This window comes from Diabrotica virgifera, chromosome 6, assembly GCF_917563875.1.
Source record: "Diabrotica virgifera virgifera chromosome 6, PGI_DIABVI_V3a".
Taxonomy (NCBI): Eukaryota; Metazoa; Arthropoda; class Insecta; order Coleoptera; family Chrysomelidae; genus Diabrotica; species Diabrotica virgifera.
Window position 1 is genome coordinate 20,276,140 of NC_065448.1, and position 23,232 is coordinate 20,299,371.

At 31.7% G+C, this 23,232-nt stretch overlaps 1 protein-coding gene and 1 long non-coding RNA gene across 2 annotated transcripts in view; both read right to left on the bottom strand.

The window, feature by feature from the left end:
- LOC114330315 (protein Wnt-1-like) overlaps window positions 1-23,232 on the bottom strand; it is a 317,260-nt gene that overhangs the window by 264,100 nt on the left and 29,928 nt on the right. The gene's annotated exons all lie outside the window — the stretch shown is intronic.
- Window positions 15,819-18,781, bottom strand: LOC126887087 (uncharacterized). The gene is made up of 2 exons (XR_007698956.1): window positions 18,424-18,781; window positions 15,819-16,294 (listed from the first exon to the last, which is right to left on the bottom strand). It is a non-coding gene; the product is annotated as an uncharacterized LOC126887087 (long non-coding RNA).

Sequence of the window (23,232 nt, forward strand, 5' to 3'; positions counted from 1 at the left end):
ATCCGTTTGTCAAAGATTCTGCCAGTTTGACCGATGTAAGTTTTCGGACAGTCACCACAAGTTAGTTTGTAAACACCACTTTGTAGTTGTTTTCTCTTTGGTAGTAGGTATTAGTAGGTATAATATAATATTTATGGATTACCGTCGAATGACGACATGGTCAACCAAAAAAGAAAATGTATTTGGTGATTTTTCTAGAGACTTTTTTGGGTGTGAATCTTTGTTTTTAGTTTACTCTTCCTGGTATAAAAACAAACAATAGATAAAAAATATTTCAGTATTGAGCCTAAAACTTCTTAAATCATCCTTATAATGTTACTGACCATTTTCACTGTGTAAAATTCAACACGATTATAAATAACCCCATTTTTCCAATTGTTATTGTACAAGGTTAGCTTTCCATGGTTAACAGCATCCTCCGCACCATATTTTTAACTAATTATTAAGATCAAAGAGTCTAGTTAGTAAGTGATGGTAATATACGTATATTACATGAAATAATTACATATTTCACTTCAATTTCTTAGAACTGTCTACCAAACATGATAAATAAACTAAAACAACTGCGCGCTTGTTGGCCGAAAATACAGTATAATTGGTTGTTGGGTTCATTTAGTATTGTTAAAGGATGGACAGTGTAATGAATAATATTCAGTCTACACCTATATCAATTATACCATCGTTTTTCTATAATTTATAGTTTTTAGTTAATAAACAATAATTAAAATATCCAAATGATTAAAACAGAGAGTATTTTATTGCCACAAAAATTACACAGACAACAAAATTGACTACAGAAAGTGTAACATTGAACAAAATTCCAAAACAAAAAAACCCTCATATTTCAAGAAATGAACAAATTAGTATACAAAATAATAACAACAGACCCGAAGGCATACAAAACGAAACAAATACTTGACACAGTAAAAAACAACAAAAGGATGAAAGTGCTGAAGAAAGAAATTATCAGATTGAAACAGAACACAAGAAATAAGTTGTACGATAAGCGGTACAAACCAGCGGCTTCCAACACGAACCAACCAACTAGAAATGTATCCAATGAGTCATCAGAAGACCTGCTCAAAATAAGAGAATGTACCTCTCAAACCAATTGTGACTGCCAAAGTTCCTTCTGCATAAAAAACGAAACAAAGACTTGACACAATAAAAAACAACAAATGAATGAAAGTGCCAAAGAACGAATTATCAGATTGAAACAGAACACAACAAATCGTTGTACGATAAGCCTTACAAGCCAGCGGTTTCCAACAAGAACTAACCAACTAGAAATGTATCCAATGACTCATCAGAAGACGTGCTTAAAATAAGAGAATGTACCTCTCAAACCAGTTTTGATTGCCAAAGTTCTTTCTAGACTTAATACAGCCTCTATACTAAAATCTCAATAAAGATGCACTAGAAATAAACAAAGTAAGACACGTTGAATGTTACAAGGAGCCCTCCCAAATCATGATTTACAATGTATATGTTACATATAGTCAAACCCCGAAGTTCCGGCACTCCTAGGTTTGACTAGTCAATCCTCAGGTCTGACTAACTGTCTTAGTCAAAGCCCGAAATAAATTCCATTTTCGGCCTTTGACTGAAATATTTTTAGACAAAACTAGAAGTGCCTAACATTTCAGTCAAACGTCGAAATAAAAATAATCTGTTTCGGGCTTTGCCTTGGCAATCCTAGATATGACTGACAGACTCGGTCAAACGTCGATCTGTACTGTACCGTACACGTAAAGACAGGTTCTTCAGATAGAGGAAGAGTTAAAAACGCTATGAATTCGTCTGGTGAGAAACAAATTGATAATGATGATGCTAGTAAGTGGCAACTTTCTTATTAAGTGCTGGAATTTTAGATTTACTTAACTATTCATTTCTATAATGTTTCTTATATAACTTTGTGCACACTAAATTAATTGTTTTATTGTACAGTGGACAATACCGAGTAAGTTTTGTCTAGAACCTTAAAAACTTAATAAAAAACGTTTCAATATAAACCTAGTACTTTGGATATGTAATGGGGACGTAAACTGTGAAAGAATATACTTCAAACGGTGAAAAAACTACTGAACTCCGCACATGTTGTGTGCGCTTGTAGCATACTTGGTGCATACTATGAAGGCTTCGAAAATAAAGTTACATGCATGCGTTGTGCACAGATAGAAAATAAAATATATAAAGAAGCGGCGATTGAAGGTCTTCATCAGGCTAATGTTGTGAAACAATTAACTGGGAAAACTGAACTGAACAAAAAATTCGGCCCATTACGATCGAAAAAACTATAACCATACCTATTCCCAGCTTTGATAGAGCTAAAAGAGGTGCTTAAATTTTTTTGGGTATTATACAAGATAAAACAGTTGACGGTTTATACAGAGTAGGGATGAAAAACCATACAATAAACCCCATTTTTTTCGAGACAAAAAATAAAAGAATGCAAATATAACTTTTCTTAATGTCGAAGAAGGGCAAGACGTTCAGATGTCTCTAAGAGAAATCATTGCAAAAGATTCTAAAGAGGATAAGTCTTTTTAAAGTACTATGTACTTCAATAAAAATATGCTCTTCAAAGCTATTTATGTAAAAGGTTAACGTATTGTGCAATTTTAAGTGTTATATAATGTTTCACCATGTAAGAATAAAGACCAACTTTTTATTTTAATTACGGCAATATAAAAAAAAATTAATTTTAAAATTAAAAAATGACGTTTTATTAAACCCAATCTAACAAATTATGATATTTTATCTACGACTGATACATAATATATGTATTATACTTGTGGTGTTTGCAATATAATGCCATATAATAATCCCTTAGGGATTAATAATGCGGGATTAATAGCTATTAATCCCTCTGGCACAACAATCACAAAATTCACCACGGAAACAAAATAATCAACCTCAAAAAGTGTCACTGTCAAACGAATAGTATATTTGACAGTTTGTGTTGAGATGGACGAAAATGAAGAATCTGTTAATTGTACACCACCAGCAATTGTAGAACTAGCTACAGCAACAGCATCTACCTTAATACCTTATGTAAATATTTGTATTAAAAACTCTACTAAAGTTAATGATGATTCTCAACCAATTCAGTTTATTAATTGTACTATTACTAATTTTAATGTTTTTAACAAATAAAGTTGTTCATTAAAAATCTTAAATTAATTAATTTGTCGTAGATAAAGTAGAGTATACTACTCGCAATAATGGCTCTCATTCCCTCGGAATGTTACTCCCTCGCCGCTAACGCGGCTCGGTTCGTAAATATTCCTCGGGAATAATAGCCATCATTATTGACTCGTGGTATAATCTACTATTAATACCTGATTGGAGTTTGACTAGTCAAAGCCCGATTTCATGAAATTAAGTTTCGACGTTTGCCTGACCAAATTAGTCTCTCCTAGGTTTGACTAGTGAAAGGCCGAAAATAGAATTTATTTCGGGGTTTGACTAAGACTATCAGTCAAACCTGAGGATTCACTAGTCAAACCTAGGAGCGCCTGAAATTCGGGCTTTGACTATAACGTATACCTATACATTGTAAATCCCAAATAAAGATGTACAAAGTGTATATATTGTAAATCATAATTCGGGAGTGCTCTTCGTAATATTCAACTAGTCTTCATCATCATCAGTAGCTCGACAACCCTTTTTGGGTCCTGGCTTGTTCTAGGATTTTCCGCCATTCTTTTCTGTTCCTTGCTTTGTTAGCAAATATACAAGAGGAAGTGCAATGTTCTGGAGAGGAATTGTGATCCGTAAAAAAACTCCTTTAATTTTCATCCAATCAACTTTAACTGCTCACAGGTATGTCGATAACCTGTAGTTATTCTCTGGAGAGGTGCAACAGGAGAAAATTTAATTTTCTTGCAATATAATGGACTTCCACATACCATTAGAGTGACTAGAGACATCAATGAAGCAGAATGTATCTCTTGTTTGTAGTGGCCTGCTTGCTCACCAGAGCTTAACCCTATAGAGAATTTGTGGGATATGCTTAAAAGAAAAATTAGAGCTCGCCAGGATAATCCACAAAACACCTCACGGCTATTACAAGCTGCTCTTGAAGGATGGAGCAACCTACCACAACAAAATGTTGATAATTTGATTAGGAGCGTGCCCACTCAAACTGAAGTTTGCATAAGGACTAGAGGTGAAAACACTGACTACAAAAAAAAACAAAAACAATAAATAAAAACAATTTAAACATAATTCGTTTTACATTGAAATTTTTTATGCTATTGACTTTAAAACAACTAATTTCAATTTGTTTGTTAAATACTTTATTGTTTTATTTAATTGTTATGTATGTGTTATTAAATTGCTTTAAAATAAATATTGTTTGACTTCGTGTGTTCGTTTTGTTAAATTCGCACGAAATAATAAGAAATATCAGGTGATTCCATATAAGTTTTGGTGTGTGTAGGTTTAGGTTAAAATGGTTACGGAAAACACAACATAAATCAATAGAAATAACAGCTGATTATGAAGTCCCAGGAAATAAAAGACGAATACCAAAAAAGTTTTAAATCAGAGAAGATTGCTGGGTAAATCTTTTCATTGCTGCTTAATAGTAACCTTAAAATAATAGTTTTTATTACCATCTACAAAGACGAATGGTTCTGAAAAATCGAAACCAAAACTCCACCCCTGTGCTTTGGCCCACAAAAACCACTAAATTGCCTTTCGGCGCGGCGTGTACATTCTTAAGCAGCTTTTGTTGTAGTTGTAGAGAAGCATGAGGCTGTCTTCATGGCTTGTTATAAGTTTGTCGATTCCTAAATGGGATCTTAAATATCTGCCGACAGACAGTGGAAACAAAATCACACTATAGATGTATTTTATTTACCTGCTGCTGAGTGGTTAGCGTGAACATCAATACCAGCTTATTTATTTTGTGGGTGTAGAAGATTGGTAGAAGTATATTAGATGGCTAGATGCAGCCTTAAAAAAATTATAGAAGATACGTACATATTATATATATTTTGTTATTCTTAATAAAAAAAATCCGGACAGTTGCATTTTGTATGCTTGTTAAATTTTGTCATTGTATAGTGGTTTTAATTGGGAAGAAATAAACATTAATAATAAAAAACGTTCATTTATAACAATAGCAACGGTTCATTTAATGTTTTTAATTGATCGCATCACCATAGAAACAAAATTTTGACATTTTTGGCAAAAAATGGGCCTTTTTAGGCCAGAAAATTAAGCTGAAAAAATGGCAAAACCTCGCAATTTTTTCGTCCAGCATCAATTTGTACAAAAATTTGGGATTAGGCTCATTTCACCCTCTAGTTCATTTTCTATATTAAGCCGTTATACGCTTTGGTTTTTTAAGGGTGAAAACTACCCCTAATTGTAAAAAATTATAAAATAACATTTTACACTTTAATATGTTCAACATTTGGTTTTATTAGTTTAATAATGATTGTTTTATGCTTTTTAGGATATAATATAATAATATTTCAACCCTTAAAACCACCCTTGTTGGAGCTATATATAAAGAATTTATTTATCCTAAAAGAATGATTTCGGCTTGCATGCATAAAAATTTGGGATTAGATTCATCTCACTCTGTACTTCATATTCTATATCATGCTCAACGGCATTTATTATTTTTAGGGGTGTAAACTACAACTTATTGTCAAAAATTATATAAAAACATTGTAAACCTTAATATGGGTAAAATTTGGTTGTGATGGGTTAAAAAATGATTGTTTTATGCTTTAGGATATAATATTATAATATTTCAACCCTTTAAAACCACCCTTAATAACATTGCAATGTTTATAAGTAAGTTAATAAATATATACAGAAAAAACGTAGAATTACCTACAAATACATTTATTTAAACAAAAATACGAATTTACAAATACAAATACAAATAGTTTTTTAGTCATCTTCATCAAGATCGCTGTCATCTTCGTCTTCTTTCGAATTTTGGGCTACTCGAATTTTTCGAAAAAAAAATCGTTTTATAAACATAGCTCCTTCATTTTTGGGGATAAAAAGTTTTTTCAATAATGATTTTGTAGGGTTTTTTGAAGAGCTATATATGTAATATGTAAATGAGCTGAGCTGTAAAGTGGGTTGCTAGGTAAAAAAAACTTTTTGGTTATTTTCAGGTAAGACTTTCGGCCCTAGGTAATGTAATATTTCATTCTGAGTTGAAATTTTTCAAAATACTTAGTTTTCTCAATATTGGTGGAGCTCAAGTGGATTGAAAAATAATGGAGCTCGAATTGAAAAAAAAAAATCAATCGTCTACACTTTTATTTAATAATAATTAAATTGACATCATAGCCCCTTTATTATATTGCAAAAATTCAAATATTTACATTAAATGTGCCCAAAATCCAAGAAACAATTCGTATATTTACATAAACGTATGTCAATTATTGTTCCTATAAAGGTATATTTCACTGGGAGAAAAGTCGACTGACAATTATTTTACTTATTTACCTTTGCAACAAATCTACAGTCTGGAAATTAACTCAAGAGAAGAGAATATATCATTTACTGGCACAATAATGGCTGAAAGCGAGGTGCTAAATCTCATTAGGCGCTATTTAACAATAGCTGCTTTAAGCTGAGAGCGAGAATGGCAGTTTCCAAGTCACTGTGCGTTGACCCCTCTAATTATGGAGATCTAATAAAAATTTCTTTGCCAAGAAAAAATAAACCAAGTGCGTTTAGAAAAGCAAAGAAAATAAGTCGAAAGTAGTTTATGACACTTTTGTTTGTCGACGAAAAAGGAATTTACGCATTTAACGGGGGGATACTATTTACTGTACGGCCTATAAAAATAATGTAAGGTGTGGATTGTACCACAGCTTACAATAAAGACTAGTAATTGAAAGGGGTTTCTACCTATACGCCAAAAATAAAACGTTATAGAACTGTATTTACTAAACAAAAACCTGGTTCTTCATTTCATTCTACTTTATTTTTCGTTATGTCAATCTACTACAGCGTTTTTATCTTCAAAAATATAAACATGCAAGCCTACGCCATATTTAGTTCGTTTTCTGTGAGATTGTACAAAAGCCATTTTTTATGGTGAGTCACTCCCATAAAAGGAGTTAAAAATACCATCTAACTTGTTTAGAATTTTTTACTTTCTTTAAAGCACAAATCTTAAGAAAATATAAAAAACACCTTACTATTTCACTCATGAGTCTTTCCAGGTCTTGTAAACTATCGGCTATTATTACTGTATCATCTGCATATCTGATGTTGGTAACTAAGACTCCATTTATTCTTATGCCGACTGTTTCATCTTCTACAGTTTCTCGAATTACCTCCTCTTCAGAATAAGCGTTAAATAATAGAGGTTATAGTATGCAGCCTTGCCTGACTCCTCTCTTTATTTCCATTTCTTCAGATGTTTCTTTTTCAATTCTTACTATTGCTCGCTTCACTATTTTATCGTTAAAAAAAAGTAAAAATTATTAATTACTAAGTATTAGTCGTTCTAATAAATTTTGAAAATTATGAATTTATTATATTCTGAAAATTATTACTTCAATTCAACTCAAGTATCTTGAATCTCTGTATTGCTATCTTGTTATAAAAATATACACAAATAACACAACCCATGGTTATTTCTACTTTCTTCTAGAAATAGAATTCTTCATTTATAACAAGCTTAACCCTCTATATAAACGGAAAAGTGTAGCAACTGGCTGAAATAACAAAAGAACAAAATAGAACTATAATTCAAGATTAAGTAGATATAAATTGAGCATATCTCTATATATTCAACAAGCTTATCAGAACGAAACCATCTTTACCATTTAATTTAATGAACGTTTTCTCTTTATTAGTCCTTTATACCTATTAGCCGGGTATATATAATGCAATCTTATCTTTTTTTGAAATAAACGTATGGTTTTATTCCTGTTGGGAGAAATTTATTTAGAAAAAGTAATATAAAGAAAACTATTTTTTTATATAAAAAAAACTAATGAATACATAATTGTAGGGGAGCAAAGTATGCTAAATTTGCAGTCACTCGAGCGTTCTGGGGACCTACTGGATTGTGATTATTAGGTCCTAAAGTTAAAAAAAGTTAAGTAAAATTTTAGTGGGGACTTTCCATTTTTTAATTAAATTTTCCATTTCCAACAATCGTTTTTTCCGATTATAGCGCCATATATTCATGATTCGAAAAAATGTCTCAAATAAAAGTTGCTTATTTTTACGTAAAGAATCCACATCTGCAATAAAAATTTGGGGGTCCTGTTTAAGATTTAGCCCCCACCCCATTTCCGGGGGGGGGGGGGTCTTGTTTGGAACCATTCGTTAGATTTTTCAAAAACATTTTGAAAGTGTATTTTGCAGTTTTTCGATCTGATGTTCATTGTGCGAAATATCGCGGGGTTTGTATTTAAAATGTTAAATTTACCCCCCACCCCTATCCGTGGGGGTCATTCGAGTTTAGAACCATTCAATAGATTTTTGAAAAATATTGAAGACGTATTTTTTAGTTTTTCGATCTGACGTTCGTTTAGCGAAATATTCGCTTTTTTTTGTGAAACTTTTTGACTCACCCATTTCCATACGCCCCGCTCAAATCGTCAGATTTTTGACATATACACTCTTTTGCATGTACATACTTAACTTACCTTATCTTAATCTGACAATTTCGAGTATTTTTAAGGATATATTTTTTTTCGTGCCCCCTTAACGAACTTCCCTGTGTTAAAATCCAAATGGTAGAGGTACATCTGCAGGATACCAGGTTTCTCCCCATATGATAACATGACGCGCTTGAGTAACTGCAAAAATCCCCGCTTGGGCTCCCCTACCATAAAGTCAATAAATTAGTTTGTTATTATAGTACATGGTAATAAGGTTTTTTCCATGACACTTGAACAGCCAGGGTACTGAAGCGTTTTTTCGACAGATAATACCTATAAGAGCAAATTCTAACTATGTCCTGCGTAGGATCTGGCGGCCATTTTTATTTATAAACAATTTAGTCTCAAAAAATGGTATTTTTGATTTTTTTTTTAAAATCAATGGAAAACAGGGAAACTATGGTTTTTTTAGTATAAATATATTCGAGATTATGGAAAAAGCTTTAAAATGACGTATTACAAAGTTTGATATACTCATTTATTATTAATGTAATTGCGAAAAAAGGTCGAAATTGCAAAAAAATTATTTTCGCAATAACTGTCGTAATAATTAGTGTACAGCTTTGAAATTTTTGTCAAATAAGGGTTCTTTGGTGCTTAATATGTGATAAAAATTTAAAAGCGATTCATTCAATTGTTTAAATTTTATTCAAATTGTTTAACCGAGAGAGCATTTTTTTGCAATAGCATAAGTCAGAAGAAAATGACGTTAGAACCATTCCACAGGTGTCAAATGAAAGATCATGAGCAATATTTTCAACTTGGTTTAAAAAAAGTGAATAAAAAATGCAATTATTAGTAATAAATAATTATGCAAAAGTATCGTAAATCTTTCCTTATAAACATTTTATTTTGTTATATAAGAAATTATACATATGTATTACAATTTTTTATCACTTATGATATATAGATAACATTACTTGGTAGTTGTGCACTTAAAACAGGGTAAAAAAGTTAATTTTTTTGGAAAAAAGTTATTTAAAAAGTGTATAAAGAAAAATTGACGATACTTTTGCATAATTATTTACTACCAATAAATGCATTTTTAATTCACTTTTTTAAACCATGTTGAAAATGTAGCTCAGGGAGCGTTCAAGTATTATTTAACGCGATTTTTGAAGATTTTTAACCCTCCCTCCCCTCCTACGTAACGCACTCTTATGGGAGTTTACCTATTTTGCGTAACACAATTTTTAAAGATTTTTGACCCCCCCCCCAACCTGCGTTACGTAATACTTAAACGGTCCCTCATGCTCTTTCATTTGACACCTGTGGAATTGTTCTAAGGTCATTTTTTTCTAACTTATGTTATTGCAAAAAAATGCTCTCTGGGATAAACAATTTGAACAAAATTTAAACAATTGAATGAATCGCTTTGAAATTTTTATCACACGTTAAGAACCAAAGAACCCTCATTTGACAAACATTTAAAAGCTGTACACTAATTTTTACAACAGTTATTGAGAAAATATTTTTTTTGCAATTCCGACCTTTTTTCGCAATTATATTAACAATAAATGAGTATACCAAACTTTGTAATACGTCATTTTAAAGCTTTTTCCATAATCTCGAAGATATTTGTACTAAAAAATCATAAGTTTAACTGTTTTTCGTTTATTTAAAAAAAAAGGGGAAAATGCCATTTTTTGACAGTTAATTGTTTATAAATAAAAATGGCCTCCAGATCCTACGCAGGAAATAGTTATAATTTGTTCCTATAGGTATTACCTGTCGAAAAAACGCTTCAGTTCCCTGGCTGCTGAAGTGTCACGAACAGGGTATATTTTTGTCTTATTACCCTGGCCTATTAGTCCATAGAAACAGTCAAATGGGCAGGATATTAAAGAAGATAGGAATCCCAAACAAACTGACAAAACTACAGCAGATGTGCCTGCAGAATTCCAAAGCAAAAATCAAATTTCAGGGAACAATATCAGACGAAGTTAATATCATTGGTGGTGTGAAGCAAGGAGCCCGATCTCTCCTACGCTTTTTAACCTAGTTTTGGAGCATATCTTGAGAGAAGCAAAACTAAACGGAAAGGATATAATACTGAATGGAACACAAATTGTCGCTTATGCGGATGATTTAACAGTTGTAGCAGAGAAAAGAGAAGAGTTAATAAAAGCCATAAACAAGCTAGATGTAGAATGTAGAAGCAAAAAAGGTGGGATAAGTAATTAATGAAAACAAAAAATAATGTGTGTGTACTTTGTACGCACGTAAGAAGTTATACTTCTATTATATGATTCCAACGAAATTAATATATGTACTTTAAACAGTTTATTTATATTTTATTTAAATATTAAACTAATTTTAATACTTACTACTTTCCAAACATTTTTATTAAAACAATAACAAAAATTAAAAAAATAAAAGAATAAAATACACACAAACACATTAAAAAATGCACCAAAAAAATGATTTCTGAACAATAATTGTTGGCAAAAATTTTAACTAAATACGCATTTTCTGAAAAAAATTATATAACAATCATAAAATGTATAAAAACAATAAAAAAATAAAAACTTGCATTGGGATTCGAACCCGCGTGTTGAAATACACTTACACACACCCGTCACCCGACTTGACCACTTACACGTACTTGTCATGTGGGAAGGTAATCATGTTGGTAATCCAAATTATGTAAATCAAAGCATTACCTACTAATAGATAGGTACACACATTTTCCAAATAGGTAAGTACCCATGTAATTTTTTATTACAATACTGAAATATTTAAAATTAAGTACGTACCTGTTGCTTTTAAAAACTATTTAAAAAGTTACTACAATTATAAACTTGATTTTGTCTGTGCCCTCACAACAATAAAAACTAATATACAATATTTGTTTATCCGTAACCTCCATATTGAACAATCATTTGAACACCCAATCAGAGCAAAGGTATAATGCGTCTGCGCCGGGGAACAAGGTTTTTGATATTAAATTATATATTTCATTTAAATTTCACTCCCATCGCGCCTAAAGAAGTTTAACTTCAAAAACAAATATATGAAATTCAACGGGGAAGCTGGAAGGAGACTAATTATAACGGGAAAATATAAATTTGAAGAAATAACCAAGTTCAACTAGCTAGGTGTGACAATAGTTTCCCTAGTAGCAAAAATATAGAATACAGGAGAGAATCCAGAAGGGTAATCAAGCTTTTGGAAGGAATACTATAGTTACTCAGATCCAAAAACATCAGCAGAAAAACAAAAATCAGAATGTATAAGACACTGATCAGACAGAGGGATCAGTAGAAAGAGGGTTCTGTCATTAACCCATTTAATAAGCGTTACTCAATGAAAATTAAAGAAAATGACGACATTCGGTCTTGCAATAGGGTATTTCTTTGGCATCTTTTAATCCGTTTCATTGCTGAAAAACTTCTTTCAACGGATGCACTTCTAGACGGAATTATTAAAAATAGTTTTGCCAATTTAAAGGGTTCCTTAGCAAAGGCAAAATCATTATTCCAATAGACAACAGGAATTCCAATCAGACAACAGGAGCCTTGGACCAGTTTGAAGTGGTTAACGAGTTCAATTATCTAGGATCCTACATCAGTAATACAGGATCTTGTGAAACAGAAATACGTAGGAGAATAGGCATGGCCAAAAACGCTATGAGTCGATTATCGAAAATCTGGAAAGATCGCTCCTTGTCGAAGAACACCAAAATAAGATTAGTACGTGCCTTAATTTTTCCCATATTTAATTACGGATCCGAAACATGGACAATGAAATCGGGCGACAGAAAAAGGATTGACGTCTTTGAAATGTGGTGCTGGAGAAGAATGCTTCGGATCTCATGGACGGAACACAGAACAAATCACTCAATCCTCCAAGAGCTTAATATTCAGACTCGACTTTCCTCTATTTGCCTCTCCACCGTCTTAAAATTTTTCGGCCATATTGCAAGAAGAAGTGATGATAATCTTGAGAGACTTATAATTTCGAGAAACGTTGAAGGGCGCAGAAGTAGAGGTCGCTCACCTACTCGATGGACGGATCAAGTACAGAAAGCCAGTGGAAAAACATTCTCTGAATCCATGAGGGAAGCTCAGGACAGAAGCCGATGGAAAGAGATAGTTGCTCGTATTATAGGGAATCACGGCACTCAGCAATGAGGAAACTACTGAGGAGGAGGAGAGAGTAATGCATTATCAAGTTCTGAAGTCGTTAAATATTGATACAATTCTTGTACATTTTTTTTTAAATATAATGTGAATCATTATAAAGAACTGTCAATTCTGTTTTTTAACTTTACTGTGTCAAATTTTTGTCCATATAGCTGTACAAATTGATGAAAGGCCCTATCTGAAATTTTTTTACTTTAAATTAGAAAACCTATTTTTAAGTTGGATAATTATAGTGTCAAAAATTTTAAAAAAGTCGTCAATGACACCCATCCATGTTTAATTGCACGCACACTGTAATAGGTAAGTAACCATTGTAACCATTCCAAAAAGTGGTAACGTGCCTACTAATGTCCACAGCGCGCTTACGCCTTCGCCTTTCAAAATTTTCATACACGAGTTGTCTCCGACCGTCCGACCAATAGCCGATGGACCTTCATTTGTATCCACATTTAAAAGTGGTAACATTAACCTGCAACCGAGTCGCATAAATTCGTCAATATTTTCGTGCGTCTAGTTGGCTTTTTAGTGAATTACTATTAACACTCATATTTTTCTATTGAAAAATAAAAAATAAATAAAATGGAATTATTTCACAGTAGTCATAAATAGTATATTATTCAACGAGCTTGTAATGATGGCTATTCCTCACGATGATGAAGTTTGCGACACGAGCCGTATGCGAGTGTCGTAATTCATCAGAGTGAGTAATAGCCATTACATGCGAGTAGAATACTATACTTTTTCTACGACTTTTTTTTATTTTAATTAGTACAAAATTTAATTATGAACTACTCGAGATTTAAATTATAAAAATAATTTACAGAAATACCTAAATGCTATTTACCCCTAGTACGTGGCTGAACAATTGGTTGCCTACTATCACTAAATTCTTATTTATTATAAAAATACAACTAGAAATAGTCAATATAAGTTCTATTCGTTTCCGAAAAATTATAAGCTTAAATTTGTACCTACTGTCAGTGAATCTAATAAATAGGAAATGGCTGTTGTCGGTGGACGTATTTCATAATATATAGTTATAATGTATATTTACATTTAACTATATATAATATAATAATATATAACTATACATGTTATAACATATTTAACACAATATAACTTGAAAAACAAACACAATATTAGTTATAAATTCCAATTAACATAAACAAAATGCGCTAATGTCACTGTCACTAAATTAAATGAAAAACGTCAAAATTTTTAGTATGTAAACAAGATATAAACGTACAAAATATACTGAAATTAGAGAGATTTTGCACCTCTTATCTTGCAATTCCGTTATGGTTATCGTTATACTACGTCTGCGCAGTAGCGAATATATGATCCGTTATCGTTATTAAACATAAGGGATTCCGTAATTTACGGAGATTTAAAGTAGTGCTTATCGTTATCGTTATAGTAATGGTTAAATTACTTTGTTGCCAGAATGTAAAAAAATTAGTAAAATTGCATTTACATAGATTCTAATTTTGATGACCTATAAATTAAAATATTAAAAACTGTTCAAGTTTATGCTTAAAATTACAATAACGTTGTGAAGTGAGGTTATGTTTAAATAACGATAACGATGACACGAAAAACCTACTTCACAGGCTGCAAAAACTCTGCTTTTTAACGTTGCCGTAATCGTTATGCTTAATAAAGTTAACCATAGCGGAGCCAAAATCAGCGGTTATTTTAAGAGGTGCAAAATCTCTCTATTGTTACAGTTAAAATTCCTTTAAAAATTTTTCGAAGTTAATTATTGGTATAAATTATAATAATTATTGTATTAAATAAACAAGTTTAAGTAATTTTATTTGCAGTTTATATACGATTAATATTAAAAGTGGTATGCGCCACTTGAATCTAACTTCAGGCCGTGAGTAATGACCCGTGAGTAACTTCAGCCCGTGAGTAATGAATTATTACTCACGGGTACAGTAATGGGTGCTATTATCTATGAAAAATAGCGAATAATGAGCATGTTATTAAACAGTCGTAGAAAAATATTTATTTGCAAGATTTTTAACTGTTACCAATGGTAACAGTGGTTACATGGACGCTTCGCCAGTGGTGGACACGATACTTTGTAGTCATTTTGTTTTTTTTTTCTTATTGCGACATATTTTGTGATTTCTCGATACTTTTGACATTTCTGAAAGACATTCTCGTTATTTTTGATATTTCAACAATTTTTTTGTATATTACTACTAAACACTACAAATCAAAAGAAATTACGCCTCTTTTTAATAATATCCCTAGACTTTTCCTATGTGTGTAGAAAGGTATCTCTGTGGTCGACTATTGTAGCAGATGGATTTCTACTACAATATTTTATAAAAAATATCCATTAATTTTAATCCTATCCCAAGAAAAATATCAATTTTTCTAATTTATTTTGTCAGTTTAAATATCTTTAAAATTTCCTAAGCCGCTCCTGTTCGAAATATTTCAGAATATTTTCGCAACAAAGTAAAATCATAGGAAAGTTCCTATTTATTTGAGTAGCATTTACCAACTACGTAGATAGTTATTGTGAAATCATTCATTATTCGAGAATGAATCCTCTAAAAGGTTTGGTGTTTTTCCTTTAAGTTTTGAGCGATAAAAATCCCATGTTATTATTGGTCTGCATTTTGAAAGATCCTTGAGTTGTAGTTGACGATTGGTCAATAGTTTTGGCCGAACGATCGAGAAGAAATGCATCGTTTGGACGCGAGAGAGACGTGACGATGTAAAGCCAGTTCTAAAAGTACATCAGCTCTGTAAGCATCTTTTTGTTAGAACTCAAAAAGTCGCACTTTGCCGGCCAAAATGGTTTTCTTCTTATAGTAAAAGAACTAATGGATTTCTAACATGTCAAGGAATATAATGACAATAGTTTCACGGCATTTTAATGGATATATTATTGTGAAACAGTTCTATTGTTATGCAGTTTGATTTGCCGGTAAAAGAAGTGCGTGGTTTCCTGGTTCCTGTCCTTTATGTAGCTGTTGCTATTTTTATGATGTTTTGATTTGTTCATGTTCCAGTAAGAAATGCCCAGATGATATTATTTGGTATCGATTTTATCCAGTTTTGTAATGATTTGAATATCTTCCCCTCCCAGCCCCGTCTGAATGGAAAATTTTGAAGTTCCAAGTGTTGTGACATGGATTTTTGTTTTAACAAGGTATGATAATGTTTATTTTAAATAATTCACAAGTGGATATTATTGGTAAAGGTTTTACATAATTAAAAATGTTTGTTTTCAACATGGAAAATATATTATGTAAAGTAAATATTAGATGGCAGTGACATTTGACAGCCATGTCAAATTTTTGTTTTGGTACACTGCTAAAAATAAGGTTAAAAATTGTAAAATCATGTATTTTGTTATTATTATTCATTTCTGGTTTGAGAATGTGTCTATTCTCAATAAAAATAAAAAGGTATTAAGGTTTAAATAAACATTATAAAATGTACACATCTTTATTTCTGTAACCTCTTTATTTAAGAAAATTATTAACAGATATCTAATACAAGTGAATAAGTTTTAGAACAGAAGAAAATATAATGGCATAGAAGCCAAATGATGATAATTTGTAGCCCACTATAACCCCAATGAGGAATCTACGATGAATGTCCCCCAGTTGCTTTCCAGTAAGTACTCGATATGAGAATTTGAGGATTTTTCAAACGGCGTCCCAATTTGTTTAAATAGTAGGAAAGTCCTCAAGTCTGTGTAAGTATCCTTTGCTTATTTGGTTATGTAGTTTAGTCTTCTTTAAACCCTCCTACCCCTCCCAACGAATCTACGACCTGCCACCGCACAAAAAATGAGCTGCCGTTCGCATGAAGGTTTGCGTGTCTGTTCCTTCTGCTAGCCCCATTTCGACTCCCCAGTATCTCTATAGATAGTCTTTCCTTGATCCCATTAGAGCAGACAGGTAAAACGCTTCAACTGGCACCCAACGTGTGAGGCCGATTCATTTTTCTGCCTCCTTCAGTATCCAGTTGTTGTCTTGTCCAGTTGAACGCTACAAATAGCGCCCTGTACGTGGGGCTCGATCCATTTTTAGCCCCCCTGATCCCATTAGCATGTGCCCACTACCATATCCCTTTAGCCTCCTTTCGGTCTCATTTGTACTACAACTGTTAGGCAATGCCCGTCCCCTTGGGCAGCCGATCTCAGTTTGTGGTGCAGGTGTTTATGACAACATGGAAGCTCGACTCTTGTCATTTTTTGTATGCCCATTGTTACAAGTCTAGCTTGTAGACATGTTCAACTAGTAGTTAGCCTATCTACTAGTCCCCAATGTCTTTAGCCACTCCCACTTAGTGTTACACTTGTAATACTTGTAACGTACACCCTGAAGTTTGACCCGAGTAAATATCGCCCCAGTCTTTCCAAGTAGTTTAGCCCAGATTCCTCTTGTCTTGTCCCTAGAAACTGTTTCAAGTCTTTTAGTGCCCCCGAAACTGTTTCAGTCTTTTAGTTCCCACAAAAGAGCCCATTTTTATAAATTTTGTTTACGAATGTTAATAATTTTTCCAAAGAGGTGTAAGTATGTACACATTTTGTTGTGGTGTTGATTTGGTCATGCTGCTGATTGTATAGGCATGTACCATTTCATACATCATAGTGTATTTAACTTATAACCCCATATTATGTAAACCGTAGTATACTGGTATTGTATTGTATGTATCGTACAAGAGAATAGTATGTTTAATTAGTCTTCTTTAAATCCCATGTTATTATTGGTCTGCATTTTGAAAGATCCTTGAGTTGTAGTTGACGATTGGTCAATAGTTTTGGCCGAACGATCGAGAAGAAATGCATCGTTTGGACGCGAGAGAGACGTGACGATGTAAAGTTAGTTCTAAAAGTACATCACTTCAGTAAACATCTTTTTGTTAGAACTCAACCAACAGACTCATAGAAAGTCGCACTTTGCCGGCAAAATGGTTTTATTTTTATGGTAAAAGAAGTGAAAGACTGGCAGTTTGCCCAGTAAATGTCAACGAATATAATGACAATAGTTTCACGGCATTTTAATGGATATATTATTGTGAAACAGTTCTATTGTTATGCAGTTAGATTTGCCGGTGGTATAAAAAAGAAGTGCGTGGTTTCCTGGTTCCTGTCCTTTATGTAGCTGTTGCTATTTTTATGATATATGGATTTGTTCATGTTCCAGTAAGAAATGCCCGGATGATATTATTTGGTATCGATTTTATCCAGTTTAGTAATGATTTGAATATCTTCCCTCCCTCCAATCTCGAATGGAAAGTTTTGAAGTTCCAAGTGTTGTGACATGGATTTTTGTTTTAAGGTATGATAATGTTTATTTTAAATAAATTCACAAGTGGATATTAATGGTAAAGGTTTTACATAATTAAATGTTTGTTTTCAACATGGAAAATATTTTATTGTAAAGTAAATGTAAAATGGCAGTGACTTTTGACAGCCATGTCAAATTTTAGTTTTGGTACACTGCTAAAAATAAATAAGGTTAAAAATTGTAAAACCATATATTTGTTTTTATTATTCATTTCTTTTTTGAGAATATGTTTATTCTCGGAGTAAGTTTTAAATAAACATTATAAAATGTACACATCTTTATTTCTGTAACCTTTTTTTTAAAAAAATTATTAACAGATATCTAATACAAGTGAATAAGTTTTAGAACAGAAGAAAATATAATGGCATAGAAGCCAATAATGATAAATAAGTAGCCCACTATAACCCCAACGAGGAATCTACGATGAATGTCCCCCAGTTGCTTTCCAGTAAGTACTCGATATGAGAATTTGAGGATTTTTCGAACGGCGTCCCAATTTGTTTAAATAGTAGGAAAGTCCTCAAGTCTGTGTAAGTATCCTTTGCTTATTTGGTTATGTAGTTAGTCTTCTTTAAACCCTCCTACCCCTCCCAACGAATCTACGACCCGCCACCGCACAAAAAAAATGAGCTGCCGTTCGCATGAAGGTTTGCGTGTCTGTTCCTTCTACTAGCCCCATTTCTACCCCACAGTATCTCTATAGATAGTCTTTCCTTGTCCCCATAGAGCAGACATGTAAAACGCTTCACTATAAATAACGCAGCTACAATAGCCACCGTATCAAATTGATTATTGGTAAGGCCATCTGATTTATAAGGAAGAATTCAAAAGGAGATTATTCACAGACGTAGATTTTGTTAAGTAGAAGTTGAAAAAGCTGCATACCGACGATTGTGTTGAAAATGGGACACATAATAAAGAAAGATAGGATACGGTCAAACGAGCTGTTATGGATACTTTCTGATAAATAATTGTCTTCTGGAACTGTTTACCGTATACGAGGTATGCGGTACGGTACGCATTTTAAGCAAAACATAATTTGACATTTTTTTTCTGTGATATATCGCACACAAGGAAAATAGTTTTAAAAAAATCAAAACATTCTGAACTTGAACATGTTATTAATTTTTTAAGATCAAAAAGATTCATTCTTTCAAAATATGTAAAAATATACAGGGCGGATCTAAAAAATTACGATTTTTTTTTCATTTCCGGTTCAACCGGAACCAGTTTGGGTAAAACTTATTGTGATAATAGATAATAAAGTACCATATACGTCTCCCAAATTTCAAATTTTAGTTTCTATTACAGAGGAAGTTAAGGGCACTCGAATATTTTTTTATAAAAAATTCACAACTCCCCTCCTATGGGGAGTTAAAAAATCTGACTAATGTCATTCAATTTATCCATAGGACACCAAAAATATATAAAAAAATAAACAAATTCCTTGGAGCCATTTTTGAGAAAATCTAGTTCAAAGTTATGTCAAATTTTGACCCCTTAAATATAGGCAACCCATAACTTTTTCTGAAAAACAATAATATTCCTCTTATAGCCCCATCTTTAGGCTATATAACGACTTTTCCAAATTAAACTGATCTTAAACAAGTTTTTAGATAGGTAGGGAAATGTGTCGGGTGAGCGGTCGGCCATATTGGCAGCCATTTTGAATTTGGAAATGTGAAATTCCTTATTTCTATGTACCTATCGATGAACTAACTTTGAGTTAAATTTCATTCGTTTCGGTCCAAACTTGCAAAAATGGGCCCTAAATAACCCCCCTATTTCGGCCCCCCTTGAGAGGTTTTTTTTAAAAGCTTAGTTTCTCGACAAAATTCTCTTAAACTTACTCATACCGAATTTCATCGAAATCGGTCTTGTAGTTTTTGCTGGGCGGTGGTGACATACGTATGTACGTATGTACATACTTCCGACATTTTTTTTATTTGCTTTTTAGACTCAGGGGGACTCAAAACGTCTAAAAAAAGTGAAATCTGAAAAAATTTTTTTTGCACGATCCTGTAACTTTATCTATTATACTATACTACGTATGGAGTACGATAAAGTAAAAATCGATTTATCCATTCAGGGTGATTGATTAATGGGGTAAAGCTCCGTAGATCCGTTATATGTAGTAATAGATAGCAATAAAAGTTACTAACAGAAATTGTAGTCAACTTTGATTACGGATTGATAACCAGTAATCGTAAATTGTCAGTTGTAGACAATTCAGTCATGGCTTACCTAAAATTTGGAAAGATTTAGACCCGTAATTAATAATTTGCTCTGAAAAATGAACATATCTCAAAACCTAATAAATTTAGACATAGGGAATGTTATATAAAAATTAAAGTACGGTAATAGTGCTTTTCGATAGTTATATAAAATACAGGGTGTTTTATTTAAAATTAGTGAGAAAATAATGTACTTGCGTTTTGACTCACCCTGTATTTAATATAAAGAAAATTAGGAATATCAATCATTTATGAAAATTTTGACAATAAATAAAAAAATATGGCATCAATATACCATGGCCGTTGTGCTTATTTTTATTTATACAGGGAATTGAACTTGTTACGATTTTCATATAAAATTTGTTATAACTTTGTAATTACCCTGTATAACATATACCAAACCTTTATATTTTTGTAGTGGAGAAGTTAAGAAGATGTCGAATATAAAATAAAATACAGGGTGTTCCATTTAAAAAAACATAAGTTTGATCTGCCACTATGTTATCGAACACCCTGTAACATTCTAACTAATTTTCTAATGCGAAGGTCAAAGTTGGCTACAATTTTTGTTAAGTATTAACTTTTATCGCTATACATTACTATAACGGATCTACGGAGCTTTACCCTACTAATCAATCACCCTGTATAATAGCAGTTAAATATTGCATTGCTAGCTAGTTCTAAGCTATTCTAAAAATTTCAGGTACCTAGGTAGCCTAGAACTATTTTTAAAATGGATTACAAAATTTTCGGAGAGAGTGACACAGACCAAGCCAAGTATACAGGGTGAGTCATGAAGAACTGTACATACTCCTACCTCATATAGAGGCTCCTATGGGGAATAACAAATGACCATTAAAAAGTGTCTGCTCCCATTGTTTAATAATATACAGGGCGAGTTTCGCATTTTGACAGAAATTTGTGTTCGTCATAATTTTTGAACGGTCAGATCGATGTGTCTCTTATTTTGGTCAATCGTTATACTATTACCACTCAATCAACTGATTTAGTCAAACTAGAAAAAAATCAGGTCCGGCTTTAAAAAATTAGTTCGTTTGGGTCTTAGAAAAAATTTCACCCTGTATATGCTTTTTGAAAACTCTAATATGAATTTTACAAATTAGACAAATAGGCAATTACAATGGCATATTTATTTTTTTCCCCACACGATTACTTAATTTTTGATAAAAAAATCAAATTTGACTATGAATTAAAAGTTTGGTAAAGTGAACCATAGATTAAAAAAAATTAACTTTTATTACAAAAATTCATTTTTTTAAACAAATATTTAATTTATGTTACCACCCAATCAACCGATTTATTTAAACTAGAAAAAAATCAGGTCCGGCTTTAAAAAATTAGTTCGTTTGGGTCTTAGAAAAAATTTCACCCTGTATACGATTTTTGAAAACTCTAATATGAATTTTACAAATTAGACAAATAGGCAATTAAAATGGCATATTTATTTTTTCCCCACACGATTACTTAATTTTTTATAAAAAAATCAAATTTTAATATGAATAATTATTAAAAGTTTGGTAAAGTGAACCATAGATTTAAAAAAATTAACTTTTATTACAAAAATTAATTTTTTTTGAACCAATATTTAATTTATGTTACCACCCAATTAACTGATTTATTCAAACTAGAAAAAAAATCAGGCCTGGATTTAAAAAATTAGTTCGTTTTGATCTTGGAAAAAATTTCACCCTGTATAAGCTTTTTGAAAATTCTAATATGAATTTTACAAATTAGACAAATATGCAATTAAAATGGCATATTTGTTTTTTCCCCACACGATTACTTAACTTTTTATTAAAAAATCAAATTTGTCAAAATCGGAATTTTAACCTAAAAATGAAAAAAAAAATGAAATTACGGTAGCAATCTCTTACCACTGTGAAGACTATGAAAATTGTTGTAGACTTTCAGTCTTCTTGTCGTAAAAGTTATGAATTTTTAAAAATAAAAGGTGCAGATTCGTGAATTGCAAAGTTAAATTGCAAAAATTAAGAGAAAAAATTTAAAATTTATCTATTTGATCACGTCTATGTTAAACTATAGAGTCCAAAGAGAAGTGTATGGGGAGTTTTAGATCTAGACGTGTTATAGAAAAAAAAAAAATGGTGAAACTTTTAATTTTAAGAAAAACGTTATTTCATTTTTTTTATTTTTATGGTAAAATTGCAATTTTGACAAATTTGATTTTTTAATAAAAAATTAAGTAATCGTGTGGGGAAAAAATAAATACGCCGTTTTAATTGCCTATTTGTCTAATTTGTAAAATTCATATTAAAGTTTTCAAAAAGCGTATACAGGGTGAAATTTTTCTAAGACCTAACGAACTAATTTTTTAAAGCCGGACCTGATTTTTTTCTAGTGTGAATAAATCAGTTGATTGGGTGGTAACATAAATTAAATATTTGTTCAAAAAAACTCATTTTTGTAATAAAAGTTAATTTTTTTAAATCTATGGTTCACTTTACCAAACTTTTAATTCATAGTCAAATTTGATTTTTTTATAAAAAATTAAGTAGTCGTGTGGGGAAAACAATAAATATGCCATTTTAATTGCCTATTTGTCTTATTTGTAAAATTCATATTAGAGTTTTCAAAAAGCGTATACAGGGTGAAATTTTTTCTAAGACCAAAACGAACTAATTTTTTAAAGCCAGACCTGATTTTTTTCTAGTTTGACTAAATCAGTTGATTAGGTGGTAATAGTGTAACGATTGACCAAAATAAGAGACACATCGATCTAACCGTTCAAAAATTATGACGAATACAAGTTTTTGTCAAAATGCGAAACTCGCCCTGTATATTATTAAACAATGGGAGCAGATACTTTTTAATGGTCATTTGTTAT